General features: G+C 42.0%; 1 long non-coding RNA gene across 1 annotated transcript; it reads left to right on the top strand.

Annotated features, from left to right (window-relative positions):
* Positions 1-11,692: 11,692 nt before the first annotated feature.
* On the top strand, positions 11,693-19,115 carry LOC142741976 (uncharacterized). The gene is made up of 2 exons (XR_012881258.1): positions 11,693-11,754; positions 14,426-19,115. It is a non-coding gene; the product is annotated as an uncharacterized LOC142741976 (long non-coding RNA).
* The last annotated feature ends 1,262 nt before the right edge of the window (positions 19,116-20,377 follow it).

Genomic DNA, 20,377 nt, shown 5'->3' on the forward strand with positions numbered 1-20,377 from the left:
TTACCTGAGAAGGTGGAGGGTCAGAACCCGATAGAATTCATCTTAAAATGGCTGCGTGATTTATTCCCGGATGCGTTTTTTTCTGCTGCGTTTGCTGTAGAGCGGGCGCACAGAGTTCCGGCGAGACCGTTACCACTGGGTGCACCTCCTAGGCCCATGCTGGTGCGTCTCTTAAACAGCAATGACCGGGACTTGATTCTGAGATTGGCTCGCAAGTTGCTGGAAATCCGCTTCAATGGCTCAGCGGTCTCCATTTTTCCAGATTTTAGTGCGGATCTACAGAAACGGAGGGCTACCTTTATGTCAGTTAAACGATGACTGCGGGATCTGAACATCTCGTATTCCATGGCATACCCGGCCAGGCTTCGGGTTGTGGATGGAGATCGCTCTATATTCTTCACGACGCCAAAGGATGCTGATGACTGGGTGAACCGCCAACGACAATCACCGCACCGCTAAGTCGCTTCTCCCAGACTTTCTGGAATATTCTGTGTCAAGGAAGCCGAATACTGCTATTGTATGATTATCTGCTAGCAAGAAATGTATTCTTATTGCTTACAATTTTTGCCTTTCCATATCCTTTTATCTTATTGGGTAGATGTGATATTGCCGCTACTTTAGTATATTTTTCTCTGTACTTCTATGCTTTACTACAGGTATTAATTAATATTGAGACACATGGGTTCTCCCCCCGTACATGCCCGACCACAGTGATGAGAGGGATGTATTGACGTTTTTGATGTCACGTCATGTTGGCGATATAGCTTATGCTGTATTCTACTGTTTCTTCCCTGCTATACTACAGGTTGGACCTATGAGAGGTCTGTTAGTTATGTGTTTTACCATGCACACGTTTTACGCCTATATTCTGTCTACTGATGCTTGTACTGATGATGAGTCCCATCTCCCCAATACTTTTCCTTTTCTCCTGAATGGCTAGGATTACTGTTATGTCCTGGAATGTCCGGGGGATGGGCTCCGCAAAGAAAAGAGCTATGATTTTTTTCACAAATACGAAAATATACTCCGCAAATTCTTTGTATACAAGAGACCCACTTAACATCCTGCACATCGCGGGTCTTGAATAGACCATGGGTTCAGTGGTCACGCCACTCATGTTGCTCCTCCTATTCCAGAGGGGTTTCTATCCTTATACATAGGTCACTATTATGGGAGGTGGACACTGTTAAGGTGGATGCTGAGGGGCGTTATGTTTCTATTCACGCTTTTATTAATAATAACCCCTATGTGATTATAGGATTATACATTCTGCCGCCGGCATCATTAACTGTAATTTACAAGGCGGCAACTTTTGCGGCCTCCTACCCTAATGCTACACTTCTCTGTATGGGGGACCTAAATATGGTAATGGATGTAGTGCTTGATAGATTTCGAGCTTCCCAGATTTCCGGTTCCAGGTCGTCGATTAGTTTGTCTCTCAAAATATTGATGGCGGAGCTGGGCTGGATAGACTTATTTCGGTTTGCACACCCCTCCACAAAGATGTACTCATGCTCTTCGTTAGGCCATAGTTCCCTATCCCGCATTGATTATGTCTTTGGCAATTCCTTATTAATGTCCCTATCGCCACAGGTTGTATATAAGCACAGGGGTGTATCGGATCACTCCCCTGTCTTGACGTGCCTACTCCACCTAGACCTAGGGGTTGGAAAATGCACCCTTTTTGGTTAAAGGCTATTGGCCTGCAAGATCGGATCCCTGATCAACTGTCGGTGTTCCTACAGGATCATAGTCTGTTTGAACATATTGGTATTAAGTGGGACACCCTTAAGGCGTATCTGAGAGGGTGCCTTAAATCTACCATTTCATGCTTAAAACGTAATGCCACAAAAATGGAGGAAGATCTGCCTGCGCAATGTACAGAGCTTGAAAGAGTGTACGTAGCAGATCCATCTGACCTTAATACGCAGAACTGGCTTAAAGTCGGTCGACAATTTTTGATGTATTTACAGGATAGAGCGAACAGGATTTTTTTTTTCATGAAACAGACCCACTTTGAACTAGGAAATCAGTCTAGTAAATTGTTGGCGCATATTGTAAAACAGAATACTCAATCCCCCTCTATTCTTAAAATACGTTCTGTAGATGGGACTGATCTGATAGATACCTTTGATATTGCTGACAGATTTGCACAGTATTACAGAGATTTATATTCCTCAAGGGTTAACTATACTCCTCCCGACCTGCACTCCTTCTTGAATAATATTGTATTCCCCACTCTGTCTGACTCGGATAGAACGCTCATGGATGCTGATATCACTTTGGAGGAGATTTCGAGAGCCATCCATGACCTTGCAAAGGGTAAATCACCGTGACCCGATGGTATTCCTATAGAAGTATATTGTACATATGCAGAACATGTTGTCCCTGATATGCATGCAATGTTCACACATTCGCTGGAGACGGCATCGTTACCTGAATACCTGAATAATGCGACTATTGTTATATTATTAAAACCGGATAAGGATCCGTTAGACTGTGCGTCATATAGACCTATATCGCTTTTAAACAGTGACTATAAGGTTCTCACCAAGATATTGGCAACTAGGCTGAACTCAGTCATACATACTATTATTCATCCGGACCAGACGGGCTTTATGCTCGGGAAATCCACATCAGATAACATTAGGAGAGTACAGGTGGTGACACAAGTGGGTATAGCTCTGAACAAGGATTGGGCGGTGGCCTCACTGGACGCTGCCAAAGCGTTCGATTCAATTGAATGGCCATATTTGTTAGAGGTATTACGCCGATTTGGTTTTGGGCCTCAGTTTATAAAGTGGGTTTCCATATTGTATAAATCCCCTAGGGCCCAAATTTTGATTAATGATGTCCTATCCCTGTATTTTCGACTTGCTGGAGGCACACGGCAGGGCTGCCCGTTATCCCCATTACTGTTCAATATGTCCATAGAACCATTGGCCTTACTTATACGTCAGGACAGCGGGAGCTCAGGGAGTTAAATGCATGGCTGAAGTCTTGGTGTAGAGGAGAAGGATTTGGGTTCCTAGAGCACTGGGCTGACTTTTCATTGGGGTACAAACTGTATTCTGCAGATGATTTGCACCTAAATGGAAGGGGGTCCGCTGTGCTGGGGGAGAGAATTCTAGCTGGGGTGGTGGAGTGTTTAAACTAGGGCTGAGGAGGGAGGTCAATGTAGAAAAAAAAGGGGTAGCCAGGTTAGAGAGGGGTCAGACTATATTGGTGGGGGGAGAAACAGAATGTGGGGAGAGGACTATGCAACAAGATAAGGAGATCCTTTCGTTACAAAACATCAGTGTAAATAAAAAGGCTCGATTAATGTCAAATCACATTTCTGATAATAAAAGTGAAAAACTGACAGGCAAGTTAAAGTGTATGTTCACAAATGCCAGAAGTCTAGCAAGCAAAATGGGGGAGCTGGAGGCCTTGATACTGGAAGAAAATATAGATATAGTTGGTGTTGCTGAAACATGGCTGGACTCTTCACATGACTGGGCTGTAAATCTACAGGGTTTTACACTTTTTCGGAAAGACAGGACAAATAGGAAAGGCGGTGGTGTATGTCTGTATGTGAGAAGTGATATGAAGGTGGTGGTGTATGTCTGTATGTGAGAAGTGATATGAAGGCGGTGTTGTATGTCTGTATGTGAGAAATGATATGAAGGCGAGTGTGAAAGAGACAATAGTGGGTGAAGATTGTGAGGAGGTTGAAACCTTGTGGGTGGAACTAGAAAGGGAGGTAAACACTGAAAAATTACTTTTGGTGTAATCTATAGACCCCCCAATATAACTGAGGAGATGGAAGTTCAGTTATATAAACAGATGGAGCGGGCTGCACAGGCGGGTACTGTAGTGATAATGGGAGATTTTATTTTCCGGGATATTAATTGGTGTCATGGTTCGGCTTCAACTGCAAAGGGGAGACATTTCCTCAACCTGTTGCAGGAAAATTTTATGGGCCAGTTTGTGGAAGACCCGACTGGAGGTGAAGCTTTGTTGGATCTGGTCATTTCTAATAATGCAGATCTTGTTGGGAACGTCAATGTTCGTGAAAACCTCGGTAACAGTGATCATAATATAGTTACATTTTACCTATACTGTAAAAAACAAACGCAGGCTGGGAGGGCAAAAACATTTAATTTTAAGAAGGCCAATTTCCCCAGGATGAGGGCGGCAATTCAGGATATGGACTGGGAAGAACTAATGTCAAATAATGGGACAAATGATAAATGGGAGATTTTCAAATCTACTTTGAGTTATTATAGTGCAAAATGTATTCCTACAGGTAACAAGTATAAACTACTAAAATTAAACCCCACATGGCTTACACCTTCTGTAAAAGGGGCAATACACGACAAAAAAAGGGCATTTAAAAAATACAAATCTGAGGGTACATCTGCAGCCTTTGTAAAATATAAAGAGCTTAATAAAATCTGTAAAAATTTAATAAAATTAGCAAAAATACAAAATGAAAGGCAGGTGGCCAAGGATAGTAAAACAAATCCCAAAAAATTCTTCAAGTATATAAATGCTAAAAAACCAAGGTCTGAACATGTAGGACCCCTAGATAGTGGTAATGGGGAGTTGGTCACAGGGGATCAAGAGAAGGCAGAGTTACTAAATGGGTTCTTTAGCTCTGTATATACAACAGAAGAAAGAGCAGCTGATGTAGCCGCTGCCAGTGCTGTTAATATATCAGTTGATATAATGAATTGGATGAATGTAGATATGGTCCAAGCTAAATTAAATAAAATAAATGTGCACAAGGCCCCGGGACCAGATGGGTTACACCCTAGAGTTCTTAAGGAGCTTAGTTCAGTTATTTCTGTCCCCCTTTTCATAATATTCAGAGAATCTCTAGTGACTGGTATAGTGCCAAGGGACTGGCGCAGGGCAAATGTGGTGCCTATTTTCAAAAAGGGCTCTAGGTCTTCCCCGGGTAATTATAGACCAGTAAGCTTAACATCCATCGTGGGGAAAATGTTTGAGGGGCTATTGAGGGACTATATACAGGATTATGTGACAATAAATAGTATTATAAGTGACAGCCAGCACGGTTTTACTAAGGACAGAAGTTGTCAAACTAACCTAATCTGTTTTTATGAAGAGGTGAGCAGAAGTCTAGACAGAGGGGCCGCTGTGGATTTGGTGTTTTTGGACTTTGCAAAGGCATTTGACACTGTCCCCCATAGACGCCTAATGGGTAAATTAAGGACTATAGGTTTAGAAAATATAGTTTGTAATTGGATTGAGAATTGGCTCAAGGACCGTATCCAGAGAGTTGTGGTCAATGATTCCTTCTCTGAATGGTCACCGGTTATAAGTGGTGTACCCCAGGGTTCAGTGCTGGGACCACTATTATTCAACTTATTTATTAATGAAATAGAGGATGGGATTAATAGCACGATTTCTATTTTTGCAGATGACACCAAGCTATGTAATATAGTTCAGACTATGGAAGATGTTCATGAATTACAGGCAGATTTAAACAAACTAAGTGCTTGGGCGTCCACTTGGCAGATGAAGTTTAATGTAGATAAATGTAAAGTTATGCATCTGAGTCACTTGTAGAGAAGGATCTGGGTGTAATAATCTGCAGCATCATATGTCCTAGGGGGAGCTACACTGGGGGAGTCACTTGTTGAGAAGGATCTGGGTGTAATAATCTGCAGGCATCATATGTCCTAGGGGGAGCTACACTGGCGGATTCACTTGTTGAGAAGGATCTGGGTGTAATAATCTGCAGCATCATATGTCCTAGGGGGCGCTACACTGGGGTTGTCACTTGTTGAGAAGGATCTGGGTGTACTTGTAAATCATAAACTCAATAACAGCACAATGTCAATCAGCTGCTTCAAAGGCCAGCAGGATATTGTCGTGTATTAAAAGAGGCATGGACTCACGGGACAGGGATGTAATATTGCCACTTTACAAAGCATTAGTGAGGCCTCATCTAGAATATGCAGTTCAGTTCTGGGCTCCAGTTCATAGAAAGGATGCCCTGGAGTTGGAAAAAATACAAAGAAGAGCAACGAAGCTAATTAGGGGCATGGAGAATTTAAGTTATGAGGAAAGATTAAAAGAATTAAACCTATTTAGCCTTGAAAAAAGACGACTAAAGGGGGGACATGATTAACGTATATAAATATATTAATGGCACATACAAAAAATATGGTGAAATCCTGTTCCATGTAAAACCCCCTCAAAAAACAAGGGGGCGCTCCCTCCGTCTGGAGAAATAAAGGTTCAACCTGCAGAGACGACAAGTCTTCTTTACCGTGAGAACTGTGAATCTATGGAATAGCCGAGCGCAGGAGCCGTCACAGCAGGGACAGTAGATGCTGCAAAAAAGGGTTAGATAATTTCTTAGAACAAAAAAGTATTAGCTCCTATGTGTAGAAATTTTTCCTTCCCTTTTCCCTTCCCTTGGTTGAACTTGATGGACATGTGTCTTTTTTCAGCCGTACTAAATATGTAACTATGTAACTATGTAACTATGTAACTATGTAAGGACGCCTCGTACCAAGGGGTTCAATTTGGGGGTAAACTAGACAAAATAGGCCTTTATGCTGATGACATGATCCTCTTTATACAGCAACCTAAGGTATCTTTACCCATAGCGATCACTTATACGACCCCTGCTGGATTATATCAAGGCTAAATTTAAACTGTGGAGCTCATTGCCCCTGGCTGTCTCTGGTCGTATTAACCTCATAAAAATGATTATACTCCCTAAATGCCTGTACATGCTGGAATGTGCTGCAGTGCCTGCACCAATGTCTTTTTTGAAAAGTGTTCCTGCTCTGTTTCCGTCCTTTATATGGGGAACCAGTAGATCAAAGCTTAAACTCAGTACACTACAGAGACCCAAGTCTATGGGGGGAGCTTCTCTCCCTGATATTTATTTGTATTATCTGTCGGGACAGCTCCGCTAACTTACTTCTTGGACTGAATTGGGAGTCCCCCCTAATCGCGATCATTACCTAGCATCTTATTTGGCTGTTCCACATCTGTGGCCAGTGTTGGAGGGTTCAACGTCATTGTCCAGGAGCTTACTTCCCCTACATAGAGTGGCGGCGCAGGTGTGGTTGGCTGCCAAGAAATTGCTTAATTTTGTGGATATTATAACTGAAACTCCCTTGTGGCACAGTCCGTCTTTGCCTCATGTCTCAGATGCCCTGGATCCTCAGTTTTGGACGCCAGCGGGGGGTTGAGCTGGTTGGGGATTTGTATGTGGATGGAAATATGAAGTCTTTTGCGCAACTGCAGTCCGATTTTGATATACCTAGAGAGTCCTTTTTTAAATTCCTTCTGCTTCGCCACACTTTGCAGACTCAATACCCGCCTGGAACTAGGAATATCTCAGATTTTCCTCTCATTGGAATCTTTAGGTCCCAGGGACCTAGGGGCCTGATCTCGGTGATCTACTCCTTCCTCATTCAGGCTAGATTAAAAGCGGCACCCCTGGTTGTTGAGACGAGATGGAGGGAGTTAATTCCTGAGATATCCTCCGAAATATGGATTGACATGTTAAACTCACATACACTGGTTTCTCCAGCCGCCAATAATAAGATGACACAACTATTCATTACTCATCAGAGCTATCTGACTCATGTCCGACCACACAAGAAGGGTAGATGTCCGACTGCTGAGTGTCATAGGTGTAGAGTCTCCAGAGCAGACTTTTGGCATATGACCTGGGCATGCCCTTGGATTTCTTCTTTCTGGGCAGACGTGATAGCATTGATATCTGACGTACTGCAGTTGCCGGTACCCTTTACGCCCTTGGTATGTTTATTTGGAATTGTATCTGAAGAGCATTGGACACATCACACTAGAATATTCTTGAGAGAGGTATTATTCCTAGCACGTAAAGCAATAGCTCTTAGATGTATGGGCCCGAGACCACCTTCCATTTCACAATGGAAGGCTCTGGTAAACTCCATGTTACCATATGCCAAAATCGTGTATAAAAATAGAGGGTGTGAAAATAAGTTCTCTAAGGTTTGGGGTCCCTGGTGTGACTCACCACATACACTATATGATTCACAATGGTTTATAGACATTAGAAATATATTGTTAACGCATGATACTGTTTAAATTGTATTGGATTTAATTGACTGTTTGTATGGTCATCATTGTATGCTGCATGGTGATATGTAACCCAAGTCTTTTGATATGTATCCTCTTGTACATTGGTATCTAAACTGTGCATGGTTTGTATATTGTTCAATAAAACGAGTTTAAAAAAACAAACAAAAAACCTGCCTTCTCTTCTGCTTCAGTCCTACATAGACCGGATTCTATCAAACCATTTGTTCTGGAGGTCGATGCTTCATCTGTGGGAGTCGGAGCTATTCTTTCACAAAAGACTTGTAGAGGGAGACGCCTTATCTCGCTGTTTTGACCCCACAGACCAAAAGCCCAGACCACAGTTTATTATAGATCCGAAACGTACTGTGATCGCTGCTCCTGCTGAAGTGGTACACATTCCTCGAGGAAAGACCTACGTACCCCCTAAACAAAGGGTTCTGCGTTGGGGCCATGCCTCCAGGGTTTCGGGGCACCCTGGCATCAAAAAGACTCTCAATTTGATTGGCCATCAGTACTGGGGGCCTTCCATGTCCCAAGACACTAAAGACTTTGTTTCTGCCTGCTCCACTTGCTCTCAAAATAAAGTCTCCCATTCAAGACCTGCTGACCTTTTGCACCCCCTGCCCGTGCCTGACTCTCCCTGGTCGCACCTTGCCATGGACTTCATCACCGATCTGCCTAGTTCTGCGGGGTGTACCATGATCTGGGTTGTAGTGGATCGCTTTTCCAAGATGGCGCTTCGTATCTCTCTCAGGCCTTCCGTCATCTTCCCGACTGGCAACGCTGTTTATCAAGCACATCTTTCGCCTTCATGGTTTTCCTAAGCACATTGTTTCTGACAGAGGAGTTCAGTTCACATCCAAGTTCTGGAGAGCCTTGTGCAAACTGCTGGAGGTCAAACTAGACTTCTCTTTCGTGTACCATCCCCAATCCAATGGTCAAGTAGAGCGGATAAACCAAATACTTGAAGGTTTCCTCAGGAATTTCGTGTCTCCGCGACAAGATGACTGGGCAAGTCTGCTTCCATGGGCCGAATTTGCCTACAACAACCATACGGGGGAATCTACCCGCTCTTCTCCCTTCTGCTTGGTGTATGGCCAGCACCCAGGAATTCCCCTACCAGTCTCTGTGCCTTCTGAGGTTCGTACGGATTTGGCAGACGGCCAAGGACTCCATCCACAAAGCCGTAGCAAGGTTTAAAAAATAGGGGGATAAAAGACGCAGGATACCGCCGCAGCTCCTTCCTGGGGATAAAGTCTGGCTGTCCACCCGGTACATACGTCTGAAGACCCCTTGTTACGAGCTAGCTCCTCTGTTTCTGGGTCCCTATGAAATAACTAAACAAATTAATCCAATAACTTTCAGACTTCGCCTTCCTCAGTCTCTGAAAATCTCTAACTCCTTCCATATTTCTCTGCTGAAACCCACTATACTCAACCGTTTTTCTATGAAAAATCCTGTCCATCCTGCGCCAGCGGCTGATGCCGAATTTGAAATTCAAGAGATCCTCAATGTCAAACAATCACGGGATAGATTGCGGTACCTAGTGGACTGGAAAGATTATGGTCCTGAGGGGAGATCATGGGAGCCCGTGGAGAATATCAACGCCCCAGCTCTCATCAAGGATTTTGAGCGAAGGTTTCCAAGCAAGCCTAAAAAGAGGGGGAGTAAAGGGGGGGTACTGTAATGGCTGCCGCGCCGTTCCCCGCCGTCCCCACGGCCTCTGCTCCGGTTCCGGCGCCCTCCATCACCAGCTGCTCATCCCGAGCTCCACTTAACCGCTCCGGACGCTCTGCTGGCCCTGGACGGCGTCAGGTGAGTGCATCTTTTACCTCATTTCGCGGCCGTCATCCTCGATGTGCGGCTGCAGTCACTAGAGGGCGCACGCGCTGACTCGTCCTTTTTTAAAGGGCCACCGCGTGCCTTAATTCCTAAGACTTCCTATTTAAGGTTCCTCCTCCTTTGCATCCCTGCTTGTTCAACCAAGTTCCCCGTGAGTTCACTGTGCCCTGGTTCCCTGTTTCCATCCCTTCTGCCTTTTGTCTGGATTTCCCGTTACTGACCTCTGCTTGAACTTGACTATCCTTGTCTGCCGCCTGCCTTGACCTATTGCTGCCATATACCCGTTACGACGTCTGCTGCCTGTCCTGACTGCTGCCTATCCATCCGACTGCCTCTACCCGCTGTGCCAAGCGTTGCCTGGGTTCCAAGCACCATCTCCCCGATGACACCGAGGATCCACTAACAAACCGGTGAGAACCGTTATAGGCAGTATCTGCAGAGGGCACTGTGGCATTATCTACAGGTGGGTGTGTGGCATTATCTACAGTGGGCACTGTGGCATAATCTATGGGTGGGTGTGTGGCATTATCTACAGCGGGCACTGTGGCATTATCTGTTATGGAATCACTGGTTGCGCATTTCCCAAAAGGCTGCTGGAGACTGTCGGGAGTAAGCGTGCAAATAAGACCGCAACCCCAAATCCGTCACAACTCTGATGGACAGAGTCTAAGGCTACTCCGAGTTATTTGCCAGAGCCCACCGCAAGGCGGGATGGTTTATGCTGCAGAGAACCCAAGTTGTTCTAACAGAGTTCAGTGTTGGATAAGGGGGGCAGTGCAGGCAATACCTGAACAGGTAATCAGACAGCCCGAGGGTAACAGAAAGTCCCAAATAGAGCGAGTGGACATCAGGCACAGCAGAAGCCAGTACCAGCCAGATAATGTCTCCTGCTCTCTGTACCTTTACTCAAAATTAGCATAGTAGGCGCGGAGCGGGGGATGTAGCGGGGCAACGGGAGGGCCAGAAAAAAATATTACAGCGCTGGAATCAAGAGGACGCCAGGAACAAGGGGAGGAATGTGGTTTAAAAATGACAAAACATGACGGTTTCTCATTAGGGCGAGCACCCATACAAATCAGTAAAGGGTAACTAAACGTTCCACAAACTTCTGACAAGTCATAGTGACATGTCAGAAGATTTAATTGTAGGGGGTCCAAGCACTGAGACCCCCACCAATCCTAAAACGAAGCGGCAGAAGAGCTCCTATGAGTGCTGAGCAGCTTCGTTTCTGAGTCCGCACTCAGATACACTGATTTCCGGAAAAAGCCGAGCACTTCTGCCGCTTAGTTTTAGCGATTGGTGGGTCTCAGTGCTTGGACCCCCTCCAATCAAAACTTCTGAAATGTCACTATGACATGTCAGAAGCTTGTCGGAAGTTTAGTTACCCTTTAAGAATTGACATAACATAACACAGATTGACAATCCCACCAACAAAATGGATGACATCCGTTTAAATATTGGAAACTTTATTAATATTTAACAATGGCATCCTTTACACCAAAAGACATTACAAGACCACATGACACCTGAAAATTCCATGACATCAGGAGATCACATGACACCTGAACATTCCATGACATCACCAGGTCACATGACACCTGAACATTCCATGACATCAGGAGATCACATGACACCTGGGAATTCCATTACATCACAAGATCACATCACACCTGAACATTCCATGACATCACAATTATGTACTTGGTGTATGAAGACCATAGACTATTGGACGGCTCATTTTTACTTGAAGAGACTGAAGACCTGAGGAGAGCTTTCCACGTGACCAGCACCAAGAAAGGAAAAGAAGTCCTCCAGGTATGTAGGGAAGTTATACACCCGACATTTATCAGCTGACATATGTCCCTAAGGAGATTCCAGGATCTGAACTTTCTCTATGACCATATGACCGGCGTTTCATCTACCAGTCCCGGAGTATTGGTTGATATCTACGTCTGCTATGAGAAGGAGTAGATTTGCTCCATATTTTGTGCCAATTTCTGCCATAAGTGATGCTAAATATTTTGGTCTATGAGGGGCCCCGCTCCCGCTCTCCCGCTCCCGCTGTGAAACCCCGCTTACTTTTCTTGTCACTTATAAAAGTGGTGAAATCTGTGAAAAGCTGCAACTATGGCGCAAATATGGCGTGCACCATAATGTGACTTTTTATACGGCATAAAAGTGGCGTAGAACATTTGATAAGATTCCCTCACTGGATTATTCATGTCTATTATTGTGTATATCTGTAATTCATATTTGATCTGGGTGATATGTATTCTGGGTGATATGTACACTGGATGATATGTATTCTGGGTGATATGTATACTGGATGATATGTATACTGGGTGATATGTATACTGGGTGATATGTATACTGGGTGATATATATACTGGGTGATATGTATACTGGGGGATATGTATACTGGGTGATATGTATTCTGGGTGATATGTACACTGGATGATATGTATTCTGGGTGATATGTATTCTGGGTGATATGTGTACTGGATGATATGTATACTGGGTGATATGTATACTGGTTGATATGTATACTGGGTGATATATATACTGGGTGATATGTATACTGGGGGATATGTATACTGGGTGATATGTATACTGGGTTATATGTATACTGGGTGATATGTATACTGGGTGATATGTATACAGGGTGATATGTTCACTGGGTTATATGTATACAGGATGATATATATACTGGGTGATATGTATACTGGGTGATATGTATACTGGGTTATATGTATACTGGATGATATATATACTGGGTTATATGTATACTGGGTGATATGTATACTGGGTGATATGTTAACTGGGTGAAATGTATACTGGGTAATATATATACTGAGTGATATGTATACTGGGTGATATGTATACTGGGTGCTATGTATACTGTGTGCTATATATACTGGTTGATATGTACACTAGATTATATGTATACTGGGTGATATGTATACTGGATGATATGTATAGTGGGTGATATGTATTCTGGATGATATGTACATTGGGTGATATCTATACTGGATGATATGTATACTGGTTTACAAGTATACTGGGTTAAATGTATACTGGATGATATGTATACTCTATTATATGTACACTGGGGGATATTTAAACTGGGGGATATGTACACTGGGTGATATGTATACTGGATGATATGTATACTGGGGGATATATATACTGGGTGATATGTATACTGGATGATATGTATACTGGGTGATATGTATACTGGATGATATGTATACTGGGTGATATGTATACTGGATGATATGTATACTGGGTGATATGTATACTGGGTGATATGTATACTGGGTGATATGTTCACTGGATGATATGAATACTGGGTGATATGTACACTGGATGATATGTATACTGGATGATATGTATACTGGGTGATATGTATACTGGGTGATATGTATACTGGATTATATGTATGCTGGATGATATGTATACTGGGTGGTATGTATACTGGGTGATATGTATACTGGGTGATATGTGCACTGGATGATATGAATACTGGGTGATAGGTACACTGTATTATATGTTTACTGGAGGATATGTACACTGGGTATCATATATACTGGATGATATGTATACTGTTTGGTATGTATACTGGGTGATATGTACACTGGGTAACATATATACTGGATGATATGTTACTGGATGATATGTACACTGGGTGATATGTACACTGGGTGATATGTATACTAGGTGATATGTACACTGGATGATATGTACACTGTATGATATGTATACTGGAGGATATGTACACTGGGTAATATGTATACTGCCTGATATGTATACTGGATGAAAGGTATACTGGGTGATATGTATACTGGATGATATGTATACTGGGTGATATGTATACTGGTTTATATGTATACTGGGTGATATATACACTGGGTAACATATATACTGGATGATATGTTACTGGATGATATGTATACTGGATGATATATTACTGGATGATATGTACACTGGGTGATATGTACACTGATACTGCCTGATATGTATACTGGATGAAAGGTATACTGGGTGATATGTATACTGGATGATATGTATACTGGGTGATATGTATACTGGTTTATATGTATACTGGGTGATATATACACTGGGTAACATGTATACTGGATGATATGTTACTGGATGATATGTATACTGGATGATATGTATACTGGATGATATGTATACTGGGTGATATGTAAACTGGTTGATATATATACTGGGTGATATGTATACTGGATGATATGTATACTGGGTGATATGTATACTGGTTTATATGTATACTGGGTGATATATACACTGGGTAACATGTATACTGGATGATATGTTACTGGGTGATATGTATACTGCGTGATATGTATACTGGATGATATGTATACTGGGTGATATGTATACTGGTTTATATGTATACTGGGTGATATGTATACTGGGGATTGTAGTGAACATAATACGGAATTGAGTTTTTTTTTTCTTCTAGAACAGAAAATCTCATCAAATCAAAAGATAAAAGACACAAAGACATTAACTCAAGATTAAGACACAATCTCAAGACTAAAACACAATCTCAAGACTAAGACAATCTCAAGACTAAGACACAATCTCAAGACTAAGACACAATCTCAAGACTACAACACAATCTCAAGAATAAGACACAATCTCAAAAATAAAACACAATCTCAAGACTAAGACACAATCTCAAGACTACGACACAATCTCAAGAATAATACTCAATCTCAAGAATAAGACACAATCTCAAGACTAAGACACAATCTCAAGACTAAGACACAATCTCAAGACTACGACACAATCTCAAGAATAAGACTCAATCTCAAAAATAAGACACAATCTCAAGACTAAGACACGATCTCAAGACTAAGACACAATCTCAAGACTAAGACACAATCTCAAGACTACGACACAATCAGTCTCAAGAATAAGACATAATCTCAAGACTAAAACACAATCTCAAAACTACGAAACAATCTCAAGAATAAGACACACTCTCAAGAAAAAGACACAATCTCAAGAATAAGACTCAATCTCAAGAATAAGACTCAATCTCAAGAATAAGACAGAATCTCAAGACTAAGACACAATCTCAAGAATAAAACGCAATCTCAGGAATAAGACTCAATCTCAAGAAAAAGACACAATCTAAAGACTAAGACACAATCTCAAGACTACGACACAATCTCAAGAATAAAACACAATCTCAAGAATAAGAAACAATCTCAAGAATAAGACACACTCTCAAGAAAAAGACACAATCTCAAGAATAAGACTCAATCTCAAGAATAAGACACAATCTCAAGACTAAGACACAATCTCAAGACTAAGACACAATCTCAAGACTACGACACAATCTCAAGAATAAGACTCAATCTCAAAAATAAGACACAATCTCAAGACTAAGACACGATCTCAAGACTAAGACACAATCTCAAGACTAAGACACAATCTCAAGACTACGACACAATCAGTCTCAAGAATAAGACATAATCTCAAGACTAAAACACAATCTCAAAACTACGAAACAATCTCAAGAATAAGACACACTCTCAAGAAAAAGACACAATCTCAAGAATAAGACTCAATCTCAAGAATAAGACTCAATCTCAAGAATAAGACAGAATCTCAAGACTAAGACACAATCTCAAGAATAAAACGCAATCTCAGGAATAAGACTCAATCTCAAGAAAAAGACACAATCTAAAGACTAAGACACAATCTCAAGACTACGACACAATCTCAAGAATAAAACACAATCTCAAGAATAAGAAACAATCTCAAGAATAAGACACACTCTCAAGAAAAAGACACAATCTCAAGAATAAGACTCAATCTCAAGAATAAGACTCAATCTCAAGAATAAGACAGAATCTCAAGACTAAGACACAATCTCAAGAATAAAACGCAATCTCAGGAATAAGACTCAATCTCAAGAAAAAGACACAATCTAAAGACTAAGACACAATCTCAAGACTACGACACAATCTCAAGAATAAAACACAATCTCAAGAATAAGAAACAATCTCAAGAATAAGACACACTCTCAAGAAAAAGACACAATCTCAAGAATAAGACTCAATCTCAAGAATAAGACACAATCTCAAGACTAAGACACAATCTCAAGACTAAGACACAATCTCAAGACTACGACACAATCTCAAGAATAAGACTCAATCTCAAAAATAAGACACAATCTCAAGACTAAGACACGATCTCAAGACTAAGACACAATCTCAAGACTAAGACACAATCTCAAGACTACGACACAATCAGTCTCAAGAATAAGACATAATCTCAAGACTAAAACACAATCTCAAAACTACGAAACAATCTCAAGAATAAGACACACTCTCAAGAAAAAGACACAATCTCAAGAATAAGACTCAATCTCAAGAATAAGACTCAATCTCAAGAATAAGACAGAATCTCAAGACTAAGACACAATCTCAAGAATAAAACGCAATCTCAGGAATAAGACTCAATCTCAAGAAAAAGACACAATCTAAAGACTAAGACACAATCTCAAGACTACGACACAATCTCAAGAATAAAACACAATCTCAAGAATAAGAAACAATCTCAAGAATAAGACACACTCTCAAGAAAAAGACACAATCTCAAGAATAAGACTCAATCTCAAGAATAAGACACAATCTCAAGACTAAGACACAATCTCAAGACTAAGACACAATCTCAAGACTACGACACAATCTCAAGAATAAGACTCAATCTCAAAAATAAGACACAATCTCAAGACTAAGACACGATCTCAAGACTAAGACACAATCTCAAGACTAAGACACAATCTCAAGACTACGACACAATCAGTCTCAAGAATAAGACATAATCTCAAGACTAAAACACAATCTCAAAACTACGAAACAATCTCAAGAATAAGACACACTCTCAAGAAAAAGACACAATCTCAAGAATAAGACTCAATCTCAAGAATAAGACTCAATCTCAAGAATAAGACAGAATCTCAAGACTAAGACACAATCTCAAGAATAAAACGCAATCTCAGGAATAAGACTCAATCTCAAGAAAAAGACACAATCTAAAGACTAAGACACAATCTCAAGACTACGACACAATCTCAAGAATAAAACACAATCTCAAGAATAAGAAACAATCTCAAGAATAAGACACACTCTCAAGAAAAAGACACAATCTCAAGAATAAGACTCAATCTCAAGAATAAGACTCAATCTCAAGAATAAGACAGAATCTCAAGACTAAGACACAATCCAAAGACTACGACACAATCTCAAGAATAAAACGCAATCTCAGGAATAAGACTCAATCTCAAGACTACGACACAATCTAAAGACTAAGACACAATCTCAAGACTACGACACAATCTCAAGAATAAAACACAATCTCAAGAATAAGAAACAATCTCAAGAATAAGACTCAATCTTAAGAATAAGACACAATCTCAAGAATAAGACACAATCTCAAGAATAAGACTTAATCTCAAGAATAAGACACAAGCTCAAGACTAAGACACAATCTCAAGAATAAGTCACAATCTCAAGAATAAGACACAATCTCAAGACTAAAACACAATCTCAAGACTACGACACAATCTCAAGACTACGACACAATCTCAAGAATAAAACACAATCTCAAGAATAAGACTCAATCTCAAGAATAAGACACAATCTGAAGACTAAGACACAATCTCAAAACTACGACACAATCTCAAGAATAAGACACAATCTCAAGAATAAGACTAAATCTTAAGAATAAGACACAATCTCAAGAATAAGACACAATCTCAAGAATAAAACATAATCTTAAGAATAAAACACAATCTCAAGAATGAAACTCAATCTGAAGAATAAAACACAATCTCAAGACTACGACACAATCTCAAGACTAAGACACAATCTCAAGACTAAGACACAATCTCAAGACTACGACACAATCTCAAGAATAAGACACAATCTCAAAAATAAGACCCAATCTCAAGAATAAGACTCAATCTTCAGAATAAGACACAATCTCAAGAATGAAACACAATCTCAAGATTAAGACAAAATCTCAAGAATAAGACACAATCTCAAGAATAAGACACAATCTCAAGAACTCATGGAAAGATTAAGACGTCATCACTAGACAGAGATCAGGTTAGAATAAAGGTGTTCTCCCATAAACAACATTCATCATTTATCCTACAGGACGGGTGATAGATATCTGATGGCTGGAAGTGCGAGCGCTGGGACCCCAGTGATCACTAGAACGTAGGTCTATGTTTCCCCTGAGTACATGGAGTGTCAGTGCACATGCGTGACCACCGCTCCACTCACTGTCTACCGGACGGAGACCTCCGAGTTGCTCCATTGTCTGTCCTAACATTAGTATAGCCGGGAAGGCGTACTCTGCAGTGAGAGGACAGGGAGCAGGGCTATGTCTCCATTTGGAATGTCCGTACTGGACTTGGGAGACAGTTTTAGCTTCGTCCATTTTCTGGGCAGTGAATGGAGCAGTGGTCCCTCCTGTGAACTATCGCTCCATTCACACAGGGGACTCGGGGACCTGCGTTCCTGTAAACGCTGGGGTCCTAGCGCTCGCACCTCCAGCCATCAGACATCACACAATTTTGTTTGTGGGAAAACACCTTTTAGATTTGGAGGGTTCCTTCTTTTAGATTGTAATCTCCTAGGAGCAGGGCTTAAGATTTGGTGGAACCCTTAGGAAATGGTTGGATCCTCTCTTTAGCGTTAGGCGTCCTGGTAATAATTAATTGTGAACTGTCGGAGAGGATTCCTTTCGTTACATTGTAATGTAGACGTGTCACATTGTATTGGATGTTATAACCAGACTCTGCTTTATGTCCAGATGCAGTAGGCAGACGATCGATCTGATCCAGGGTGATCTCCGATCGCCACATATGGGGTCAGGAAGGAATTATTTTTCCCCTTAGAGACAGATCTCCGGGGGTTTTCTTCGCCTTCCTCTGGATCACTGGGTTGTGGCTCTTACCTCAGGACCTTACAATGAGAATTGTCCTTTGTGACAATCGCTGGGCGGTCAGATTGACTGTCACCAGGAGTTTACACTCCCCAGGTCCTGAATTAAGAGCCACAACTCTCATCATTTAATAAAATAGAGAAAGTCATTCTTTTTATGACACTTCTGCTTATTGCTAAAAACCACCGTCTCTCGTGTCGTTATTCTCCGGGATTCTTCCATAACACGGGTGTAATATAATAGAGGAGGGGGCAGATTTATGTAGACCAGCGTTCCATAGACCAGTCTGAAACAGAAGTGTCTCGGAGTAAAGCGCGGCCACATTTCTAAGAGGTCCAGGTCTCTGAATAAATTTTGCGCATTTTGGTCTGTCTGAGAGTCAGGAAAGAAAGCGAAGATTTACTCTACAATCTGCAGCGTTTTCTGTGGTAAGAATTAGTAAATCTGTCAGACCTATTGCGGCTACGGCCCTTTACAATTAACCCCGTCTAATGTTTAAAAGTATTGAGAGACTAGAAAAGCTGCAGATTTGATCACAAATAGGGCGTGCGCCAACATTGCGTCATTTCTACACCAGAAAGCGGACGTCATTCCACTGATAAATTCCCCCAGGATCATTGGTAACCCCCATATTATCTGGAGCAGAGCCGGCCAGTCCTCACTCCAACATCCACCATGTCCTGCAGTTTACAATATTTAGCCAAGGATTGCCACCTTTTTACCATAAAAATACCGACCAGGGTAAATACGGGCGGTGGTTTTCAGGGGTGGCTTAACACAGAGTTTGATTTGAAGGCGGGAGCCCGAAGAAGAGCCGAAGGGGCCAGGTTTGAGGAAAACATTTTTCAGCAAAAAACGTCTAATATGTGTAACGTCCGCGGCCGATCGTTCCTACTTACCCCCCTGACGACCGCGACTGCAGACTACCTAGTGCTGAGCAACATCTCCTTCCTAGGAGACGCCACTACTCTGTCATGTCCGTGCCTGCGGTCCATCAGCGCCACTCTCCCCATGACAGCCGCAGCCACGAGACGGCGAGCGCTGGCCCATCTCCTTCCCACGAGACGCCAGCACTCGCTTCCACTTACCTCAGCCAGATCCCGTATGGTGCGCGCGCACGCTCCTGCCCGCTCTTAAAGGGGCGGCGCGCGCTTCGGACTTTGATGAAGCATCAGGCCGTGAGTATCCTGGACTATAAGAGGGGTCCAGCCCCCTGCTTCGATGGCTAAGCGTTGTTGTTGTTTCCCTAGTTTGTCTATGCAATGGTCTCCTAGTGTGTTCCTGTTCCTGTTCCTTGCATTCCATACCGTCCTGGTCGATTACGCTCATGACATGGACCCCGCTCGTCGATTCAAGACCATGACGACGTCTCAAGAGATGCGGGCGGATATGCTAGACCTCCGGTCTCGACAGGATCGACTCCTCCAGGCGTTGAACATTCTTG

Source organism: Rhinoderma darwinii, chromosome 2 (assembly GCF_050947455.1).
Source record: "Rhinoderma darwinii isolate aRhiDar2 chromosome 2, aRhiDar2.hap1, whole genome shotgun sequence".
Lineage (NCBI taxonomy): Eukaryota > Metazoa > Chordata > Amphibia > Anura > Rhinodermatidae > Rhinoderma > Rhinoderma darwinii.